Genomic DNA, 17,110 nt, shown 5'->3' with positions numbered 1-17,110 from the left:
TTCTGGGCCAGGTTCAGTGACCCCAGCACCCACTTAGTTTAGTTTAGTGCATTTTAGGGGGTCAGATATTTCACCTCGGTTTCAGTCTCCACCATCTGCTTAGGACAGAAATGTTTGCGTGTCATGGCCTTGTAGGTGGTGTTGGTATTTCAAGTTCATAAGACCACTCTACAGATGGTCTGACATGAACGTCTGGACCCCTGTACTTTTTAAAAAAAAGTATCACTTCCTTTATTTTGGGCTCCTAAAGTCAAAAGGAAGATTAGAACTAATACTCAGTTTACCATAGATGTTTACTATGCTCAATGCAATAATGCGCCTGGTACTTTTGAAGTCAACAGAGAGAATGTGGGCCAGGGAAGGAAGCCAGTACATGACTTCTAACCATTCTGTGGTTATAGTGGCCCCAGCCCTGAGCACACTGGCCCTAGCCCTGGGCGCTACTTGCCTGCTCTGTGCTTAAGCTTTAAAATGATAAGACCTTTAAGTGCCTACCTCCAGCTCCCTCTCCCTGCGGTGACCTTGTTGTTGTCCTTTAGTCGCTAAGTCATGTTCAACTCTTTTGCGACCCCGTGGACTGTAGCCCATGGAGCCAGGGTCCTCTGTCCATGGGATTTCCCAGGCAAGAATACTGGAGTGGGTTGCCATTCCCTTCTCCAGGGGATCTTCTTGACCCAGGGGTTGAACCTGTGTCTCCTTCACTGGGAGGTGGGTTCTTTACCTCTGAGCCACCAAGGAAGCCCTGCGGTGACACTACTTGGGATATTCTCAATGAAACCCCCTGAGCTATTTAAATGAAAGGAAAACGATCTTATTCAGCTTCCTTTCTACCTGTTGGTTTTTCAGGAGCAAGGAGGTTGGTGGCAAGAACTTGGAGGCATGAGTGGGGGAGGTTTTTCCTTGGAGCGGGGTGCATCTAGATGAATCCGTGGCAACATGAATTCTTGCCTTTGGGACGTTCCATCTTTGCATATAGGATTCAGAAGGCTGTAGGGCTGGACTGGATCCAAAGGAGCAGTTACCGATTCTGTTACAGGGTTACAGGAGGGCTGCTGACAGGACTCACTCCTGAGTCTCCATGCCTCCCTCCCTGGCCCAGATTCGGCTGGTTTTCTTCAGTCTGGTGTCTGTCACAGGCTTATACCACCATGGCTGGTCCTTGTTAGAAAGCCTCTTGAAGGATTAAGACTATAAGTAACACAGATGGGAAGGATTAAAATTGTCACTCCAAAGTTCTGTCAGAGCTGAAGATGGCATTTTCAGAAAAGAGAGAAACTGTTCAAAGAGGATGAAGCAAAGGGCAGTCTGAGGCCTTTGTTGAGACATGGGGTACACATACCCATGAAGATCAGCCCTCAACTTCTTAATGCTCAGGAGAATCGAGGAGGGAGCTTTGCCCTGGAGAATCTCTCTTAGGAGGACTCCAGCCAGGTGTGGTGAGCAGGCCTGTCGGGGCTGTCATCTTAGGAATGGTAGAGCTGACTGTCCAGTGGCCAGGCTTCCCGGGGCATCCTCCCCACTTCCCTTCCTTGCTCTGGGCTGGGCTGAGCGGCAGTTGCAGTCTGGACCCACCCCTTCTCCACATGGCTGTGTTTTTAGCAGTAGGCACGCACACTTCTTCACTTGGCTAAAGAGAGCCTTTAGGCTAAGAAGGAACTACTCTGCGAGCAAAAAAAAAAAAACAAAACAAAAACCGGAGCCTATTTCTAAGCAGGCAGCAAGCAGGCAGCGTTCTCGGTGACCTCATCTTCCTCCCAGCCCAGATCCAGTTGGAGCTGTGCGCACAGGGCAGAAATCCAGTTCCTCCTGTCTGGGACTCACAGTGGCAGATAAAAATAGACCAAGACTTTGTCTGCAGCCATTGTTCTCTAAGTGCCCATTGTTTCTGGAAGCAGAGTGGCTGGAGCATTGGAGTCTTAGGCTATGCTCTCTCTCTCCTTCTTTCCCTCCCCCTCCTGTCTCTCCCCCCACCCCCTTCCTCCCATTTTCCATCTTTCTTTCATTGTGCAGGTGTCTGAGTCCCAGCTTCTGCATTTCCTCAGCTGCCTTTGCCCTTGTCTGGAGCTCCCCAATGGGTAGATACACAGAGTCCACTGAAGATTTTGTCCAGCTCTTTCCGTTATATATTTGTGGCCAGAATGAGTACCTGAGGATGTGTAATTGATTGAGCAGCAAGACCCAAAGGGTGTTTGATCAGCACATCAACATCAAACTGGCGTTATCTCTGGTGTTATGCTATGGGTCACAGAACTTGGTTGTTGACTTTTCAACATTTATACTGGGGGCTCAGATGAGAGAAGGATGCAGAAAGTCTACTTAATAAATTTCAAATGGGGCAACTCGAATAGGATGAGGACAGATTCATGGTCTAAAAAAGAGCTCTATGTATGGAAATGTGGATCTGAACAAGGTGAAGTTTAGAACGGATAAATGTAATCTTTGTCTGAGGTTAATAAGACTTAGTCAACAGGTGCAGGGCCTTCTCAGGTGACGCTAGTGATAAAGAACCTCCCTGCTAGTGCAGGAGACTAAAGAGACGTGGGTTCGACCCGTGGGTCGGGAAGATTCCCCTGGAGAAGGAAATGGGGTCACAAATAGTCGGACACAACTGAAGCGACTTAACATACAGGCATGCAACAGGTGCAGAACTGGCTCAACCTCGGAACCTATGGAGGAGGTCTCGCAGGGCACTTGGAGCGGTTTCTGCAGTGTGGCCTTTAGAATGATTGAGGTTGGTCTGCACCAACAGAATTGCAGGAGTAGGCTGACCATCTCCATGTTCTCATTTGTCTCCTGAGAAGTCTGGTTCCCCCCGGGAATGTTTGCGATGCTCTAAAGGGACATGGGCATACAGGAAGGCCTCCGGTGGGGCCATGGCCAAACCAGGACATCACCAGTGGATGAAGGAGCCAAGGAATTTTAATACCTGAGTGGAACTGATGACATAGGGGTGAGTAAAAGTACTGAAAAGCTGATAGATGAAAAAAGATGAAAATTCTACTGTGTCATTTCAACCAACAGTGCTCAGGCCAGTGGGTGGACATAAGAAGGCAGATTTTAAACTCAGCATGTACATGTGTTTTAAAATAATTATTGTAGTCCTAAAGTGAAATGCAATGGCTCAAAAAGTGTGGAGTGGCTGAATGTTGTAAGTGAGGACCGCTGTGGGCATTTCTAGGGAGTATGGCCACCCAGCTCTGGGTCCTGCCTTTCTCTGCTTGTCGTTACTCATTGCAGATAAGCCTTTGTGGGTGGGAAGCTTGGGGGTGATGCACACAGAGTGTATTGCCTCAGTGCCTGTGGTTGGCATTTTGAGAACGGTTGGCATTTTGAGACCATTTGTCTCTGCACTGGGAAAATGGACTTAGATATTCTTATTTTTTCATTGTGGTTTCGCTGGGTTGAAAACAGACGGTTGCACTGTGTGAATGTCTAGGAGTATGCTTTTCCCTTCTCTGTCCAGATTTATTTATTAAAAGAAAAACACATCTGCATAAAAAAGCCTTAGAACACAGGAAGAATGTCCACTTTGTTTTTCTTTCTGCAGCACCGAGACATGTGGGGTTTTAGCTTCCTCCGAGGGGTTTTTGAAGACTGGCTTTCATCTCCAACAAGGCTTTTTTTTTCCCATTGGAAAAAAACAGCCTTTTTTTGGGGGGGTTTGAAAATGTATTTATATAATGTATAAATAAATAAGAAAGACAAGAGAGAATTTCCTTTCAAAATTTATGGAAAAATGCTGCTTTTTGAACATCATTAATTGGGAGTCAGTCTCTGACTCTTCCCAGCCCAGTTCTACTCAGCCATCTGTCCCTTTATTCTGGTTTAAAATGTTTCAATATTGGCTTCTCCTGCTTTTCCCTTTCTTTCCCTCTGTTCCCTTCTCCACCATCCATCCTTCCCCATCTTCACGGCCCACTCTGTCTCTCCTCTCCTCTCCCAGCTCCTCCCTGTCTGCCCCCTGCCCCCTACTCCTCCTGCCTTGCTCCCCAGCCCCTCTTCCTTCTGCTTTGCCTGGGTAGCTCTCAGTGACCAGAGCCCTCACTGGAATAAGCCTGTCTCTGTGTTTGTTTCCTGCGTGGGAGGGAGAGGCCGGCCTTGAGAAAACAGTTCAAAAGTGCAGAAAAACTCTACCTCTTCCAGCCTAAATAAATGGGCCCCACTCCGTTTGTTTGTCCAGATTTTTCCTTTGCCCACGGAGAAAACTGCCCGTCTTCCACCTTGACCAGCCCAGTCTTCCGGTGATGCTCAGATAGCCCCTCTGTGCCCGTCTTTCCCCCAGACCACGTATAGAGAAGTCTCGAGCCTCTGACTTGGGGTTCTGGGTGGGATGGGTCTTGGAGACTCAAGCTCTGGTGTTGCAGCTGCTGTTGGCCGAGTGGCCCAAGAATTGAGGCACTTCCAGAAAGAACTTCCTCTGTAATGAGAATGATGGAGAAAATGAAAGGAGATGTTCTTATGTCCATCATGTCTGCCTCTCCTGCTTTTAACTCTTATTAATAGGTGGAAAGTACCCAGCTTTTGTGTCTGAACGTTGGAGTCTGAGTGCTGGTGAAGTCACTCGACTGGCCTGGTCACCTTGGTTCAGTCACTTAAGGACCCTTTGTGAGCCTCCACCCCCTCACCTATGTAATGCAGAGAATACTGAACACTTGATTGTTTTCAGGCTCATAGTAGCATAGGGAAGAATACATTTTCCAAAATGTAAACCTCTTCTCAGATAGCAGCACCGAAAATGATGGGTGGGAATCAGGTGATGTGGAAACGAATCGGGCAGCCTGAGGAGCCAGCATCTCAAGGGCCTCACAGAGTGGAGCATCAAAGGGTCGTGTGTCAACTGAAAGAGCGGAAGCTGGGACAATAGCGAGATGTAGGATGTCAAATATTTTCCATAGTCTTCTTGAGTGGGGTTATGCTTTGCCACGTTGTTGCCAAAGCCTTCTGACCTTGTCCTGAGTATTTTATTTGGTTGAAGGCAGGGCAGGAGTTTGCCCTGGCCCAGAAGTGTAAGATAGGTAAGAACTAGTGGGGTGCACACACCATGTGAAAGTGAAGCCAAAGTGTTAGTCACTCAGTCACGTCTGACTGTAGCCTGCCAGCCTCCTCTGTCCGTGGAATTCTCCAGGCAAGAATACTTGGGGTTATGGTTCCCTTTGCCAAGGGATCTTCTTGACCCAGGGATGAAACCCAGGTCTCCTGCTTTGCAGGCAGATTCTTTACCCTCTGAGCCACCAGGGACAGACCTGTGTTGCACCAGTCTGGCTGTCTGCAAACTTTGGAGCTCAAAGGGCCCAATGAGGGCTTTCCTCCTGAGTAATATGGAGACCCCGCCTCTGTGTTTTCCATGACAAAAGGAGTGACTCTGTTCTGAGACGTTTAGGACTTATAAAATGCCTGGTGTGGAGTCAAGTGTAACTGTCTATATAGAAAATGATTTGAAATCTGTGATCTGCTCTGTAAATGGTTTTGAATGATTGTTTAGGAAATGTATTCTTTAAAGTAGGGTTCCCTGGTGGCTCAGATGGTAAAGAATCTGGTTGCAATGCCGGAGGCCTGGGTTAGGCAGCCTTCCTTCTATGCAGGAATCTTAATCTCAATAATGAAAACATTCTTTTAAATTGTGAGCATGCTATTCATTTAAGGGCACATGCATGACTCGGGTAAAATGCAGTTTGGGTTCTGGCAAATGACAAACATGGAAAAAAGTTTTGAGCACAAGATTAGTTTTGTTTTGTGCCTTACTGACTCTAAGCTGGCATTCTTAGGAAGTTTTTAAAACCAAAAGATGTCTTAGGTCTTCTGGCTCCTAGAGCTGTGAGGTGTTGTCATGGCAAAATACATAGATGATGATGCTACAAAAAAATATTTCCCCCTAGCAGATTGGAGGATGCAGAATAGGTAAGGAGTTTTTTTAGATAAAGATTCGGGGGTTGTCAATTTCCATGTATATCTCAGAATCTGATTTTTGCATTCATTTTCTCAGTTGCTTGGTTGTACTTGGGGAAATCTCCAGGTTCCTTCTCCTAGCTGCCTCTCTAAGCTTTGGGAAATAAAATTGTGTGTGTGTGTACTTAATTGCTCAGTCATGTCTGACTTTTGGAACCCCATAGACTGTAGCTGCCAGGCTCCGTTGTCCATGGGGATTCTTCAGGCAAGAATACTGGAGTGGGTTGCCATGCCCTTCTCCAGGGTATCTTTCCAACCCAGCGATTGAACCCAGGTCTCCTGCATTACAGGCAGATTCTTTACCATCTGAACCATATGTGTATATATACATGTTTTTCTATTTTACAAGACCATTCCTATTTTACCATATATGTGTATATATATATGTCTTTCTATTTTACAAGACACGTTTCAGTTCAAGAAGTCACCAGTAATTTATTGAGCACTTACTGGGCTTTGCACACCCAGTGGCTCAATGGTAAAGAATCCATCTGCCAATGCAGGAGATGCAGGTGTGATTCCTGGGTTGAGATGATCCCCTGGAGAAGGAAATGGCAACCTACTCTGATATATTTGCTTGGAGAATTCCATGGACAGAAAAGTCTAGTGGGCTACAGCCCATGGAGTCACAAAGAGTTGGAGAGGACTGAGCGACTAAACAACAGGCTTTGGAATTTTCACACGTTTACTTTACTCCTTGCTGCCAGGTGGGTAGAGAATCCTAACTAGTAAAGGATGCTCTTGAGCTCTTAGTGATCCCTGAGGCCTGTCCCAGGCCCCCTCTCTCTGCAGGGCTGCTGGAGAAAGCACAGAATCAGGAGCTGTTCCAGCAGGGCACGCTCATTCAAGTATTTCTCCTTTCAGGCCTGTGCCCAGTGTTTGGGGTGGGCGATCTGAACTGTGCTAAGGAAAGAGCAAGAAAACGTAGCTGTGGGACCCAGGGGATGGTTCAGCTTTCTGGCCCAGCTCCTGGAGCGGAAGTGCCTCTCTGGGTTTCCCTGAACGCCTGGGATTGATTTGGGGTTTGCTTCGACATGGAAGCATTTGCTGAGGTGGAGGACGGAGAAGCGGAGTTGGGGTGCGGGGGGAAATAAATCCAGTGATTAAAAATAGCTTGTGTGTGTCAGGTGCCTGAACGAATTGGGGAACACGCCCGCAGTCCCTTTTGTCTGGCAGGTCTGAGCTCCGCGCTGCCGAATTACAACCGCTTTCATTTGTCTTTCCTGCTCTCCTACCATGTAATGGTCAAGGGCTCATTGGAACCATGTGTGAGTCTGGTGAGTCACCAGATCCTCAGGACTTCAGCGGTAATCATGTGTTAAAACTCCTTTTGGGGGATGGGGAGGGTGGGGGTGGACGAGGGGAGAAGGGAGGGACTGAAGTCACTTCCTACAGATGTTCTGATGCTTGGCTGTCTCTGCTGCCTTGGTTCCCAGGCCGGGCTTCCCCGGTGCAGTCTGCAGGCTGCTTCGCCTCTCAGAGGACCAGCCCTCCTGTCCTAGGATAGCATCTCTGTGAGAAAAGGCATCGACCTTTGGGGTTGCTGCACCGCACCCTAGCAGTGTGCAGTATTCCCCGAGGCGGCAGGACAGGCTCCCAGTTTTGTTCAGTCAGGTCATTGGAGGATGAATTGGGAATTTTCTGTGCAGCTGCTTTCTCCTTCCTTTTTTTTTTTTTTTTAAAACTAGTTGGTGACTTCGAGGGCGTTGGTAAAAGCGCAGTTGGTTTTTTTTTCTAACTGATAAGGAAAATCTGTTTTGGGGACAGGGTGTCCCATTGTTTGGGACAGTGATGAACTGCCTGGTTGGGCTCGTCGGCCCATCCCGGGACACACCGAGCTCTTCTTGCTTTTTGTTGGAGCCAGGAATCCTGCCTGTCTCTCATTGCTTTGTCACTTCATTAGGCTTGTGAAAATGGGGCCGAGGGACAGAGGAGCGACATGGTTCCCTTCTTTGCATTAACCTCAGCCAGCAGCTTTGTGGATTCTACTGACTCCCTCAGCAGGAAGTCCTGGCTTGCCGAGTTTCTAGCGCCTGTAACAATTAGGAGTGTAGGACAAAGGGGACCCTTCCTTCCTAGCTCCAACCCATCCTTCCATCAATGAGAGAGAGTTTGAGCAACATACTTTGTTCAAGTCTTCTGAGATATTAGCATCTCGATAGGGTAAGTTTTCTTAGGGGCCAGTAAGGATTTTCCAGGGACAGGTAACTCCAGAGACAGTCACTAGCCACGGCTATTTTGCTGTCTCTGTTGACCTGAAGGACTAAAGGCGCCTCCTCTGTTGTTCCAGGCAGTCCGACATCTGCCCTTTGGGTGCTGGCCAGAATCTTCAGCCTTTTCTGCCCACTCCTAGACACTCCTAGTAAGTTCGTGAGGATGTTAGCAGTCAGGAAGGATTATCTCTGCAGTCTTCTGCTTGGAGGACAGGGGGGTGAAAAGGGTGATGGCTGACCACTGAGCTTTCCAGTCATCCCTCTCTGATCCAGCTTCATCACTCTCCAGATCATGGTCGGGTTGCTTTTTAAAAGAAGCCCTGTGGTTCTAATGGGCCGATGATGAAATGTAGACCTGGATTTAAGCACCATGGAAAGTAATCTGAAGCCTTCTTTTCTTTTTCCGTGAGCTTATCTGTTTCTTGTAAGCTTTCATAGTATGATCCTCCTTTATCTCAGAAATATCCTCATGACAATAAAATATTTGTGGGTGAAATGGCATGTTGCCTAGGATTAGCCTTACTGTTCTCCTGTGTGTGTGTGTGTGTGTGTGTGTGTGTGTGTAGGGGAGATGAAGTAAAAACTGATAGTGTTGGTGGATTTTAAATATGGATTTATTACACTATTCTCTCTCCCTTGGTCTATGTTTAAAAATAAACCATAGGAGCTTCCCTAATGGCTCATTGATAAAGAATTCGCCTGCCACGATGGCAGGAGACATGGGTTCTATCCCTGGTCTGGGAAGATCCCACATGCCTTGGAGCAACTAAAGCCCGTGAGCCACGACTTCTGAGCCCACGCGCCCTAGAGCCCATGCTTCACAACAAGAGAAGCCTCTGCGATGAGAAGCCTGTGCACCGCGCCTGGAGAGTAGCCCCTGCGTGTCACAGCTAGAGAAAAGTCTGTGCAGCAATGAAGACCCAGCACAGCCAAAAATAAATAAAAAACATTTAAAAATTAAACCCTATGAGGGGTAGACACTACCTATCCACAGACCTCTTTTGAACAGGGCGTCGGTTGAGTGACTTTACCCAGTGTGATTATACTAGTGGCAAACCTGAGAGCCCATAGATTTTGACCAACAAGCCAAGGCAAGCCCGGTGCATGCCCTACTGTGTCTGTTCTCCCGCCTTAAAAATCTTCTCTTTCCACTTGTGACAATTGTCCTTTTTTCTTCTCTGGTTGAATGAGGTTTCTTCTTGGTCCTTTCACTTTAAGAAACCTATTTCAACCAGACTTTATGTAACGAATTAACCTTATATTATGTGCACAGTTGCACATCAGGGTGACTTAGGGGTGAGTGCAGACAGGGAAGGAGGCCAGGTTGTCATCTATCCTGTGTCACTTTGTATGAAAGGAAGGAAGCCTCACAACCCTTAGTTCCAAGAAAGGACAGGATTACAGACAGTTCTGTAAATAGCTTTTAATTATGTCTTTATGGGGTGAGCCATACGAAATCTTGGATTTCTTTGATCTGGGAATGGTTTTATTTAATTTTTTTTGAGCTTTTATTGGTGTGTAGTTGACTTACGCTATTGTGTTGGTTTCTGCTGTACAGCTGAATGAATCAGTTATGCATATAGTCACATCCACTCTTCTCTGGATTCTTTCTGCATATAGGTCATGACACAGTATTGGTGGTAGAGTTCCCTGTGCTATATAGTGGGTCCTTATTAGTAAGCTGCTTTGTATGTAGTAGTGTGTATATGTCAATCCCAGCCTTCTAGTTTACTGCCCTCCCCAGAGTTTTTTTTTTTTTTTTTTTTTACTTGCTTGTGCCTCAGCTTGCAGGCTGTTAGTCCCTGATCAAGGATTGAACCTAGGTCCTTGGTGGTAAAAGCAGAGTTTCTAACCACTGCCTCAATGTATCAGATTTTCAAATTGAGGAATAAAAGTCCCATTTGCTTTGTCTTAGCTGCAGAAATTTATCTCTTGGATTTCTGATTTCTCTTGGATTTCTGGAGCAACTAAAGCTTATGAGCCACAACTACTGAGCCCACGCTCATTCCAATTTCCAGCAGCAGCAGAACAGAATGAAAAGACTGTAGATGTGAGTCGAAAGATGAGAGTTTAAGCCAAGTTCTTGATCTCTTGCAGTCCTGGTTTCCTCATCTGTGAGGTGGAGGTCCCGTAATACTTTCCTAGCCCTGCTCCTCCCCACCCTACCCCTACCCCACGCCACTTCATGTGGCGAGGATATTGGGGAAAGGTCTTGGTGGACTGTAGTAGTATTCAGATGTAAGGCGTATCATGCATTCTCAGTGTTTCTCTCCTGCTGCTATTGATGGGGACAGTACCCTCCTCCCATGGGTGGTGTAGTCATGGTAATCCACCATGCTTTGGCCATTCCGGTGGCTGCATACGAATGGAACATGCACCTTGGATTTCTAATCATCACCTAACCCTCGGGTCCCAGATGTTCCCATCTTCCTGCCATTTTTGTGAGGAGGGGGAGAGGAGGAACCTCTCAGGTCAGCAAGGCTATTTGTCTTGAATGGAATCAACTTCTGGAATCAACGCCACTTCAGGCTTAGATTCTGGGTACCATTGTTGATACGAGCCATTCAGTTTCAAACAACTTTAAAGAATGATAGGAAAAGTCAAGTGAGTTGGGTTCTTGCCATCGAGCAGGCCTTAACTTTGAGTTCCGTATGAGTGAATTGAAACCCTTGTTTTGCGTTTGACTTAAAACATCCTTGAGGTGTGTAAGCTTTTGTTTAGGACGAGGTCACAGTGATCGACAAGCAGATGTTTCTCTGTGTTGAAAAAGGCCACAGCTCGTTGTGTCCCTCCTGATTCACTGAAAGCTGTCTGTTCATTTCTACTCCAATACTCTGCAGTCTTGATTGGACAGAGTTTGGGACTGTTACTTACTCTCCATCTTCTGTACAACTCTCCTCTCAGAAACATGGGTGATTCTTATAAACATTAACTCAGATTTGGGGTCCTAGGGAATATTCCCTGGGTCAGAAAGAAGGCTGAACACTGAAGAACTGATGCTTTCAAACTGTGGTGCTGAAGAAGACTCAGCACCTTGAAAGTCCCTTGGACAGCAGGGAGATCAAACCAGTCAATCCTAAAGGACATCAGTCCTGAATATTCATTGGAAGAACAGAAGCTGAAGCTCCAATACTTTGGCCACCTAATGTGAAGAGCTGGCTCAGTGGAAAAGACCTTGATGCTGAGAAAGATCGAGGGCAGGAGGAGAAGGAGATGACAAATACGAGATGGTTGGATGGCATCATCGCCTCAATGGACATGAGTTTGAGCAAATTCCAGGAGATTATGTAGGACAGGGAAGCCTGGCCTGCTGCAGTGCATGGACTTGCAGAGTTGGACAAAATTTAGTGACTGAACAACAGTAGAAATCTAATATACTTGTAATATGGTTGTTTCATAAGTATATTTAGAGTCTCCACTATATCATCTTACTATATATTTCCAGGTCAAGCTAACATTTTGAGACAAATGTGTTATTGCAATTTAAGATTTTGCCATTGGAGAAGGAGATGGCAACCCACTCCAGCATTCTTGCTTGGAGAATTCCATGGACAGAAAAGCCTGGCAGGCTGTAGCCCATGGGGTTGCAAAGAGTTGGACACAACTAAGCAACTAACACACATTGCAGTTATTGGGCTTCCCTGATGACTTAGTGGTAAAGAGTCCGCCTGCCAATTCAGGGGACAGGAGTTTGATCCTTGAGTCAGGAAGATCCCCCAGAGAAGGAAATGTCAGCCCACTCCAGTATTCTTGCCTGGGAAATCCCACGGAAGAGCCTGGTGGCCTGCAGGCCATGAGGTCGCAAACAGTCAAACACGACTTAGTGACTAAACAACAACCACCACAATTACAATTATCAGCACAGAGGCAGTTTTAGTACTTGTCCATAAAATACATTTAGTTAACTTCTGTGGAGCCTCCATTACTTTCTAGGTGCTATTGCTAACGTTAGAAATATTTTTGGTTCCTAATGCAAATGTATTGTAATAGGTAATGGGACAAAGTATGGTAAGCATAGCAAAGGTGCCTGCTTGGGCTAAACCATGTCACCTTCTCCACCTGTGCAATGATTTTATTGTTGTTGGTGATTATCATTGACAGAACTGGCATGGACATAAATGAGCAACTTAGAGGACTTTTTTGCATTCATATTCTACACGATAAGAGTTTAATATTTTATATTAATATCCTCTTTTGAATGTGATTATTCATCATCATTTAAATGGAACCCCTGTGCTACTGAAAAATGCAATCCTGCCTGATTGTCCATTCACTTACAGAGGAGTTTAGATTTTTTTTTTTTAACCCCAAATTCTACACTTTTAAGAAAATAGATGAAGCTCTGACATTCCTGTCTGAGTCCTTTGGGCCCAAGGATTGTGATACGCCTTCCTCCGAGCTCATCAAGGGCAGGTGTCCCGAATGTGGGGTTGACTTTCCCCAGCTGGGCTGTGAGCACCTTTTCAAGAGATCTGGCACTTTGAATCCCCACCCAGGGGCGCAGCCCTTGAGTGCCGTGCAGCTGCAGCTGATGGCATGTAGATAAGGCTTTTGAAGATGGCGTCAAGGTGGGCAGGCACAAGTAAGTGTAGCTGCTTCCCTTGGAGAGAATTAAGCCAGAACCCAGAAGTGCCAGCTCCCAGACAGGAAGCAGAAACCTGTGTGGGGTGTTGTCAGCCTAGAGTCGTGCACACCATCCTGGCACCTGACTGCCCAGGCTTTCCTGTTGAGAAGTTCCTGGGGCCTTCTTGCCAGTCTCATCCTTCAGTTCCAGTTCACAGAATCATCACTGCCCATCCATTTGGCCTGGCTCTCATCTTCCACATGTGCTGTCCTGGCCAGTTTCTGCCATCCGTAGAGTCCTTTTCATCGAGTTATAAACCCAGTGGCAGGAGCAGACACACACAACAGAACCCACACAGTTCAAGTTCATGGATTCGTGTTGGATGGGGGCGAAGGGAAGGAGAGTCGATTCGTATTCGGAAGACAGTGAATTCATCCGGCCTTTGTTGATTGACTCCTGTGTTTCGGTCAGAAGCCATACTCTTGGTTAAATAAAGAGTCCTTTTCTCTGAATCAAACTGACTTCCACTCTGAGGGGAGACTTCCTGGACCTGTCCCATAGCTGTTCTGGGGCGAGGAGAGAGGGGATGAGGGGAGGCACTAATGTCTTTCTTGGTGACTCATTTGATGATTACTCCATTGTTCAAAGGGCTGGATGTTATGTAATCAACATTTTATCCCCTCCCCCCACTTTTCCCCCGTAACAATCTGGGATTTTCCATCATTTTGTCAGTCTTCCTGGAGGCATGTTGATTTTTCCACTAGGTTTTTTTGGGCATGGCCCAAAGCAACCCAAACTCTCTGCTCCCTGGAACTTCAGATCCCCCTCGGTGCAGGGCCTGGGAGAACCACGGCTGTGAACCCTCCTGTTCTTCCAGGGCAAGAGGGCTGACACTGGGCGGTTTCCTGACAACCTGGCTCAGAGCAAACTATGGGAAAGTGCTGCCTGCCCTTTTTTCTCACCTCACAATTTCCATTCGTTTTGACGTTCAGAAGCAATAAATTTGCTTCTTTTTTCAGTGGTCATCAGTTGTCATTTTTTTGTCCCTCCTTTATGTTTCCATTTTATCCAGCCAATAACACATTGTGTATATCCAGGGAACTTTTTGGACTTCCCAGGTGGCTCTAGTGGTAAAGAACTTGCCTGCCAATGCAGGAGACCTAAGAGTCGCAGGTTTGATCCCTGCATGGGGAAGATCCCCTGGAGGAGGGCATGGCAACCCCCTCCAGTATTCTTGCCTGGAGAATCCCATGGACAGAGGAGCTTGGTGGGTTACAGTCCATGGAGTCACAAAGACACGACTGAAGTGACTTAGCCCACTGGGAACTTTTTTAACCAGACAGGTTTTAGAGATGGCTGATGGAGGAACTTCTCAGTGGCCCTGCCTGGAACTCAGCCATTTTATGTCTGTTTCACATGAAACATGGGGGAGTAGGAGGGCTTATGTAAATGACTGCAGTGAAGTGCATTGATGTCTGAAGGTCACAGGACAGCTCGTAGGAATCCTCAAGTCATTTCTTTTTCGCTTTTTGTTGGAAATTGTGCCTGAGGTGGATTTGGAGGACTTATAACTTGAACCATAGCTGCATGTCTTGGCTTTGAACATGGTCTGCAAGTACAAGAGGGATTGGCTACAGCAGAGATGAAGGTACATGCGACAGTAGCAGAGGACCCGTGGGTGACTCTACAGATGTTGCATCTCACTCCTCTCCACCGCCTGCATAAATCAGGTTTATAGCTGTTGTCTACTCTATGCACTTCACATCTGCCCACTTGAATTTTTCTGCAGAGCCACCTTCGTAGGCAAAGCCACCGTCATCTCTCACCACAACTAATGCAAGAGCTTTTTAACAAGTCTTCCTTCACCCATTCAGAAATACCTCCTAAACCCTATGGGGCAGCTAAGAAAGAGTTTTTTCCCCCATTTTTAAAAATTGTGGTAAAAATGAATATAACATAAAACTTAAACCAACTCAACCATTTTTAAGTTACAGTTTGTGCATGCATGCTAAGTCACTTCATTTGTGTCTGATTCTTTGAGACCCCATGGTCTGTAGCCTGCCAGGCTCCTCTGACCATGGCATTCTCCAGGTGAGAATGCTAAAGTGGGTTGCCATGCCCTCTTCCAGGGGATCTTCCGACCAAGGGATCAAACCTGTGTCTCTTATGTCTCTTGCGTTGGCAGGCGGGTTCTTTATCAGTAGCGCCATCTGGGAAGCCCAAATTCCAGTTTAGTGGAATTAAATACATCCATGTTGCCATCACCACTATATACCTCCAGAACTGTTTTCATCCATAGAACTGAAACTCTGTTCCCAAGACACAACTCCCCACCTCCTCCACCCCATTCCCTCCGCCTTCCAGTCCCTGGCAGCTACTAATCTACTTGCTGACTCTATAAATTTGTACCTCATATAATCTGTCTTTTTCATGACTGACTTACTTCATTTACCATAATGGGAAGTCTCATCCATGTTGCAATGTGTGTTAGAATTTCCTTCCTTTCTAAGGCGGAATGATATTGCATCATATGTATATACTATTGGTGCATTTTGCTTATCCTTTCATCTGTTGATGGACAGTTGACTGCCTCCACATTTTCGTTCTTATGAATAACGCTGCTATGAACATAGGTATACAAATATCTCCTCAAGACTTTGCTGTCAACTTTTCTAGGTATATGGTGGTTTAGTCGCTAAGTTGTATCTGACTCCTACAACCCCATGGACTGTAGCCTGCCAGACTCCTCTGTCCATGGGATTCTCTAGGCAGAAATATTGGAGTGGGTTGCCATTTCCATCTCCAGGGGATCTTCCTCATCCAGGAATCGAACTTGAGTCTCCTTCACTGCAGGCAGATTCTTTACTGACTGAGTTATGAGGGATATAGAGAATGCCTAAAACTCGACAAAAAAAGGCAAATAACTCTATTAATGCTTGAATAGACATTTCTCCAAAGAAGATACACAAGTGGCCAGTAAGCGGATGGAAAGATGCTCAACATCACTAGTCATGAAGGAAATGCACATCAGAACCACAGTGTGATACCACTTGGTGTGTGTTAGGATGGCTGCTGAGGGCTGGCAGGGAGGCGGGACTGTGCGCTGTGCTGTTGTCCAGTCACTCAGTCGTGTCTGACTCTCTGTGACCCCATGGGCTGTAGCCTGCCAGGCTCCTCTGTGCATGGAATTCTCCAGGCAAGAATACTGGAATGGCTTGTCATTTCCTCCTCCAGGGAGTCTTCCACACCCAGGGATTGAACCTGTAACTCTTGGGTCTCCTGCACCGGCAGGTGGCTTCTTTACCACCAGGCCACCTGGGAAGCCCAATGTGCACTGTGGTGACAGGATAAAATCCTACAGCCACTGTGAGGAACACAGGATGGCAGCTCCTTGAAAAATGAAAAATAGAATTATCATAGGGACTTCCCTGGTGGTCCAGTGATAAAGACTCCTTACTTCCAGTGCATGGGGAAGTTTCCTGGTTGGGAAACTAAGATCCCACGTGCTGTGCAGTGAGACAGGAAAAAAAAAAAGAATTACTGCAAGGTGATCCTTCTTCAGACAAAATATAATCGTGTCATTGCTCTGCAGGCAACCCTCAGTGCCTTTCTGTCTTACTTAGGATACAGTTATAAATTCCTGCACACCCTCCTCACTTACCTTTTCAGCCTCCTCTCAAGCTGCTGTCCCCCAGTCACTGTGCCGCAGCTGCACTGACCATTTCGATACTAAAGCAGCTGAGGTTCTCTTCGCCCATCTCAGAATCTTCAGCTGCGCTATTCCCTTCACTTAGGATCTCAGTCCTCTGATATCAGTGCTCATAAGGGTTACCTGGATTCTGTGTTGAAAATGGATTTCCGGGCTCCGCCCCCTCAGAGGTTGTAATTCAGGAGGTCTGGGTGGGGCTGAGTTCCCAGGTGATGCTGATCTGGGGACCACACATTCAGAACCACTGGTCTGGAATAATTTTCTTAATTATCCTTCAGATCCCAGGTCAAACATCTGTGTTCTGAAGGAGGCTTTTGCTGATTCCTCCAGACCTAAAGGGCACTATTATGGGTTAACACTTCATCTCCTACTCCTGTGAAGCCCTGTTGACGTTGTATTTGAAGTTTAATTGTGCAAATAGATTTTTACTAACTGATTTCCCTGCTGGAACCTGATACCAAGCTCCATCAGGGTGGGAATCATTTCTGTCTTGTTCACTGTTCTTTCTCTAATCTCTTGCATGTAGCAAGGGCTAAAGAATTATTTATCCAATGAATACTCTTATTTCTTTTTCAGAGGTAACAGCAAGTGTGCAGAAACATTAATATTCTCAGTGAATGTGAAGGATGAATAGAGGCTATGGGGAACTGGTAGAGCTATTCAGAAAGAATTGACGTA

The 17,110-nt window shown here is 46.4% G+C and overlaps 1 protein-coding gene across 5 annotated transcripts in view; it reads left to right on the top strand.

Annotated features, from left to right (window-relative positions):
• Positions 1–17,110, top strand: part of ETS1 (ETS proto-oncogene 1, transcription factor) — a 138,950-nt gene that overhangs the window by 82,965 nt on the left and 38,875 nt on the right. The window lies entirely within an intron of this gene.

This window comes from Bos javanicus, chromosome 29 (genome assembly GCF_032452875.1).
Source record: "Bos javanicus breed banteng chromosome 29, ARS-OSU_banteng_1.0, whole genome shotgun sequence".
Taxonomy (NCBI): Eukaryota; Metazoa; Chordata; class Mammalia; order Artiodactyla; family Bovidae; genus Bos; species Bos javanicus.
This window is presented reverse-complemented; position numbering and strand designations above follow the sequence as displayed.